This window comes from Orycteropus afer, unplaced genomic scaffold (assembly GCF_000298275.1).
Source record: "Orycteropus afer afer isolate SDZICR_OR568_19922 unplaced genomic scaffold, OryAfe1.0 scaffold00194, whole genome shotgun sequence".
Taxonomy (NCBI): Eukaryota; Metazoa; Chordata; class Mammalia; order Tubulidentata; family Orycteropodidae; genus Orycteropus; species Orycteropus afer.
The window spans coordinates 4,631,774-4,638,818 of NW_006921781.1; positions in this window are offsets into that span (position 1 = coordinate 4,631,774).

Genomic DNA, 7,045 nt, shown 5'->3' on the forward strand with positions numbered 1-7,045 from the left:
GTTAGAAGTCAAATGCCTTAGGTACTATGCCAGCATTAAACCAAAAATACCAAACTCACTGCCATCAGTCAGATCCGACTCATAGCAACCTTTCCTTGGGTTTGCAAGGTGGTATCACTATGGAAGTAGATTGCCCAACCTTCCTTCCAAGGAGTGGCTGGTGGGTTTGAACCGCCAGCCTTCTTGTTAGCTATCAAATGCCTTAGGCACTATGCCCACACCAGAAGTAAGATAATTATTCTCTGAACTTTAAGTTGAGTAAAATTATATATATATATATATAATCACTCAACTTTTTTTCTTGTCATTGTGCTCTATATTCTATCAGAAATCTATTTAAAGATTTGTTTTGTTTTATTTTGTTTTGTTTGTTTGTTTGTTTTAATAGACTGAATCTACCTATTAATCTGTCTAGTGACAGTTAACTGAAGAACAGGCTAGACCCAATGCTCCGTTATCAAGGAGGGGAAGCAACAGCAGCAGCTTTGTCTGGGATTCTCTATGTGTTTAAAATTCCCAGTATTACACATACTTTCTATACTGTCTCATGTATTGTCTATAGAAAGGTTTTTTGTTTGCTTGTTTGTTTAGATTAACAAGCTTGAGAATTAGGAAAGAGGAGGAGAAAGTAAAGTGACAAAATATTGACATTAATATTACCCTAAACATAACTGAAATGAACCAAAATCCAGATCCCAAACAACCACCATGAAACTCACCATAAGAAATGAACAGCATAAACTCCATCCAATGTAAAATAATGGCACAGAAAAGTTGTTGTGATTGGCCAAGCTCCTAACCCTTTCTAATATTCACAAGTATCCTGCTTCTTGCCCCAGCATGAAATGTGCTTATTAAATTTTTCTCTGAGGAGCCATGTAAAATTATGTCTCAGTGATTGGCTTCATTTTTGTGCCTTTAACCTTCCCCAAGTGTTTTATTTCAGGAACCAAAAGTCTATATAGGTTAGTAATCACTAGACTCCCGTTCAGTCTTGGACTTTTCCAGTGACTCAATACATTATCCAAGCGAAGTCCATATTTTTTATTTCTCTCTCCTATTTCTCTTTCATTATATGAGAACAATAATATGGTACTTATAATTTGCCTTAACAGAGTTATGGTGAATGTTCTTCAAACATCAGCTCATAGATATTGTTCTGAACAAATATGAAGAACCTTTCATATTGGAATGGTTATGACACATACTAATAAAATATTGATATAGAACATTGCAGTAATAGACTCATAGTGGCTAACAGAGCAGAAATTCATAATTATACATTCAATCCAGCCCTAAGGATACCTGATTACTGTCTACAATGCTTTTACATCTTAGCATCAGAGGGCCCAATGGTCCATTCAATTTATTCCTTTGTCATTAAAACACTTTATGCTAACAAATATTCAATCTGCTAAAAGGCTATGGCCTGTGACCCAGATATTTTAAAAACTGATCAAACTATCCTTCAGCATCTCAGATCTCTATTATCCCAGGATATGTAATATTATAAAGGTTCATTTCATGGACAAGCTAACTAGTAAAAAGGACAGAATTACAGAGCAGAGGACAGCATATGTAATCCATTTTACATTCCTTATCAAGTGGCTCTACTCACCAGGGGCTCAACTCCTCATGAGGCATTTTGTTGCCTATGTTATACAATTCTAGCATCAGGTGAGGTATTTTCCTGGATCAACATCTTTACTCACTATCTGAAGAAGGTTATGTGGAATACCAAGAAGAGTTTAGGGTCTGAGCTTCCTCTCACCCAAGAAAAAAAAAAAAAGTTGAATATAAGTTTTGTCCACTGTATAATATCAGGCAAACAACTGAATCCTTCTGAGTCTCAGTTTCTTATTTGTGCAATAGGAATAATGATACTAACTATACCCACTGCCATAGAGTAGAATCTGACTCATTGTGACCCCCACAGGGTTCCAAGGCTGCTTTATGGAAGCAGACTGCCTCAACTTTCTTTCATGGAGTAGCTGATGAGTTTGAACAACCAACCTTTTAGTTAGCAGACAAATGCCTTAACCTTTGAATCACTGGAGCGTCTTGCTAATCTACAACAAAATGTAATGCACTGCCATCAAGTTGGAGCTGACTCATAGCGACCCCTCCTTGGATTTCTGAGGCAGTATCACTATGGAAGTAGATTGCCCAACCTTCCTTCTGAGGAGTGGCTGGTGGGTTTGAACCGCCAGCCTTCTGGTTAGAAGTCAAATGTCTTAGGTACTACACCACCAGAGCCCCCATCTATAAAATAAGATATTAATACCAATGTAGATTGATTCTGTTGCAGATTGGATAAGTAGATAGAAATGCTTAGACAAAACTTACCACTCAAGCATGCAACCTGACCAGTGCATCAGTGTTTATTACAGAGAAGGAAATGGAGAAAAATAGCTAACTTGCTAAGTCAATTAAATGTCAGTTGGTTAAGAAAACTCCTAGTTTCATCTTCATATAATTGCTGTAAATTTAAGAGGAGGTTCTGATTGTAAAGTGGTCAGAACAGTGCCTGACATAGGGAAGTATTTAACAAATGGAACAAATGTTACCATTACTATCACTGTATTACTACTACTATTCTACCATGTTTGTCAGTTTGTCAGACTATGGTGGCTTGCATGTTGCCATGATTCTGGAAGCTATTCCACCAGTATTTCAAATACCAGCAGGATCACCCATGGTGACTAAAGTCAAAGATGAAGAAATTGAAGATTTTTTACCAATTTCTGCAGTCTGAAATTAACCAAGCATACAATCAAGATATAATGATAATTACTAGTGACTAGAATGCGAAAGTTGGAAACAGGCATCCGTAGTTGGAAAATATGGCCTTGGCAATGGAAATGACACCAGAAATCTCAAGATAGCATTTTACAACATGAACGACTTATTCATTGTCAATTCCTTTTTTCAGCAACATAAGCAGCAACTATACACATAGACCTAACCAGATACACAAGAATCAAATAGATTCCATCTGTGGAAAGAGACAATGGAGAAGCTCAGTATCAGCAGTGAGAACAAGGTCAGGTGTGAATTGTGGAATAGACCATCAATTGCTCATATGCAAGTTTAAGGTGAAATTGAAGAAATAAGCTGACATTGAAAATTAAAGCAAGTCCACAAGAACCATAATACTAATTTGAGTATATCCCATCTGAATTTAGAGACCACCTGAAGAATAGATTTGCTGCATTGAACACCAATGACCAAAGGCCAAAGAAGTTGTGGGATGACATCAAGGACATCATACATGAAGAAAACAAAAGGTCATTAAAAAGGAAAGAGAAGACCAAAATGGACATCAGAAGAGATTCTGAAAATTTCTCTTGAATTTAGCTAAAGCAAATGGAAGAAAAGATGAAGAAAGAGAACTGAACAGAAGATTTCAAAGGGCAGCTCGAGAAGAAAAATTAAAGTATTACAATGAAATGGGCACAGACGTGGAGTTGGAAAACCAATAGGGACAAACATGTTAAGCATTTGTCAAGCTAAAAGAACTGAAAAAATACTCAAGCCTCAAGTTGCAATATTGAAGGATTCTATGGACAAAATATTCAACAATAAAGGAAGCATCAAAAGAAGATGGAAGGAATACACAGAGTCACTGTATTTGATAGACAATCAACCATTTCAGGAGGTAGCATATGACAAGAACAAAAGATATTGAAGGAAGAAGTCTAAGCTACACTGAAGGAACTGGCAAAAAAACAAGGCCCCAGGAACCAATGGAATATCTACTGAGATATTTCAACAAACAGATGTGGCATTGGAGCTGCTCACTCACCTATGCCAAGAAATTTGGAAAACAGCTTCCTGGCCAACAGACTGGAAGAGGTCCATAAATGGGCCCATTCCAAGGAAAGGAGAGCCAATAGAAAGTGGAAATTATCAAACAATAGCATTAATATCACACACAAGTAAAATTTTGCTTGAAATAATTCAAATATATTTATACCAGTACATTGACAGGGAACTGCCAGATTCCAAAAAGACATGAAATGAAGAATATCATTGCTGGTGTCAAATGGATCTTGGCTGAAAGCAAAGCACACCTAAAAGATGTTTACCTATGTTTTATTGACTATGTAAAGGCATCTGTGGTGGTATATTTTTTGCGTCAACTTGGCTGGGCCTGGTTGGGTGGCTAAGCAGCTGGTGGTAGTTATTCCTCATGATGAGACTGCCAATCAACTCCATGGTGGAATCTACCACAAGCAACTGAGTAGCTGCTTTGGGTATGTGGTCTGCTTCCCATATATAAGAAGCAGCTTTGGGAATGGTCTCTAACCTATGGCACTCTTGGACCCTGCATGTAGTTGTGTCATTGCTCATCAGCCTGCTATACTCTGCCAACCTTGGGACTTACAATAAACTTAAGTTAATGGCCTGCCATGTGATTTGGTAACATTGGGACTGTACCTTTTTACTTGTCAACCTGGGGGCTTCTCAGCCTCAGCAGCCAGCAGCTATCTGAGTAAAGAAATACCTCTAGCTCCAGTGGGCCAGGAGTGGGAGGCAGAGATGGACCCCAAGGTTGAGGGGCTTTCACCCAGCCCCTAGATCCTGGCACTTTGAACTTGGATTAAAGCCTCCAAATTGTAAGAATAAACTCTTGTTTTTAAGGCCATCCCATTGTGGTATATTTCTTATCAGAGAGGCACTGGGTAACCAGAACAGCATCCAATTGTGTGGATCATAACAAATTATGGACAACATTGCAAAGAATGGGGATTCCAGAACACTTAATCATGCTCATGAGAAACCTGCTATAGAGGCAGTCATTTGAACAGAATGAGGGGATATTGCATGGTTTAAAATCAGAAAAGGTGTGCATTGAGGTTGCATCCTTTCACTACACTTATTCAATTTGTATGCTGAACAAATCATCTGAGAAGCTGGACTGTGTAAAGAAGAACATGGCATCAGGATTGGCAGAGACTCATTAACAACCTCCAATATACAGATGACAAAACTTGCTTGCTAAAATGAAGATGACTTGAAGCAGTTGCTGATGAAGATCAAAGACTGCATTCTTCAGTATGGATTACACCTCAAAATAAATAAAAAATCCTCATAAGCAACATAATATAAGTGGAGAAAACTTTGAAGTTGTCCACCATTGATTGTAGATCCACAATCAAGGCCCGTAGAAGCAGTACTCAAGAACTCAGATGTATTGCACTAGGCAAATCTGGTGCAAAACACCTCTTTAAACTGTTAAAGAGCAAAGGTGTCATTTTGAAGAGTAAGGGGAGCCTGACCCAAGCCAGGCTATTGAAATGGTTCTTGCAATAGACTCATTTGCATGTGAAAATGAGCAATGAATAAGGAAGACAGAAGAAGAATCTGTGTTTGAAATGTAGTGAAGAATATTGAAAATACCATGGACTCATGCTTGGTAAAATGGAGAGTCAGAGAAAAAGAGGAAGACCCTCAACAAGATGGATAGACACAGTGGCTGCAATGATGGACTCAAGCATACCAAGGATTGTGAGGCTGGCCCAAGACTGGGCAGTGTTTTGGTCTATTGTACAAAGGGTCGCTATAAGTCACAACTGACTTGACAGCACCTAATAAAAGCAACAATATTCTGGAAGCCAAATTGAGAAAGTATTTTCAAAAATTGGCATTCCCCTTAGACCAAGAACTGGCCATTGGATTTAGTAATGTTGAAATTAGTAGTGATGAAGGCAACAGTAATTTCACTGGACCAAGGGAGACCCTGATAGGAGACAGCTCAAAATAGAATTAAAGAAGTGGAAAGAGTAAGTGTGCACAGAGCCATGAAAGCACATGACTAGAAAAGGAAGCAGAATTGTGGGAAGCAGAGAGATGGGCAGTACCTAGCAAACTGCAGAACCAAGGGAGCTTTTCTTTTTCTATGATGGGTAAAATAACAGCTCGTTTGTGTGCAGAAAAGAAAGATGCAATAGAGAGGGAAAAGTGGTAGTACAAGAAAGAGAGAGGTTATTGTGTAAGCAAGAAACAATGGAATTTGGTGTGCATGTAGATCACATTCACTCCTGTAAAAAATGTAGCTTTCAGCTAAAACTTGTCAGGGCATTTCAAAAAAGACATTGGTGAATTATACATTTTGAGAAGTGTGCATTTCATTTCTGGTCTCATTTGCATTCTCATCAATAAATTAAGTTACTGTTCATGATAGAAATGAAGTTATATAATAATAAAAACATCAATATGCAGAATTTTATACAGTGAACCTTCTATGAAAGTAACAGCATCTTAATAAATTGTTTGTAGTTTTGAATCCTAGAAAAACTTGAAATTCCCACTCCTTGGGCCATGGTGAATAAACTATCACATTATTGTAACTAAACCAAAAAAAGTCAAACTCACTGCCATCGAGTGGATTCCAACACATAGTGACCCCCATTGGGTTTCCATGGCTATAAATCTTTACAGAAGTAGATTGCCCCATCTTCCTTCCACAGAGAAGCTAGTGGGTTTGACCCAATGATGACCTTTTGGTTAGCAGCCAAATGCCTTATCCACTAAGCCAACAGAGCTCCTTAAATCTTTATGGAAGTAGTTGCAAGATAGAATGAACTGTTCTAATCTTGGAGATAAAATGATAAATCACAGGGTAACCTCAAAGAAAAAATGATAAACATTCACTTCACAATAAAAAAGAGGACAAGCACAAATATTTAGCAAATACTAAAACAACAGCAACAAAGGATATGATAACAGGATTCATAAACATAATGAGCTCAGCACAGAAAATAATATGGAACAAAGAAACCAGGGACACCATGAAATACACATAACAAAATTATAGCAACCAATTCATACTTGTAAATAATGACACTGAATGTTGATGGACTAAATGCACCAATCAAGAGACGGAGACTTGCAGATTGGGTAAGAAAACATAATCCATCAATATGCTGTCTACAAGAGACACATCATAGAGACAAAGACAAAAACAGACTAAAAATCAAAGATTGGAAAAAGATATATCAAGCAAATGGTAACTGTAAAAGAGCAGGAGTGGCAATATTAA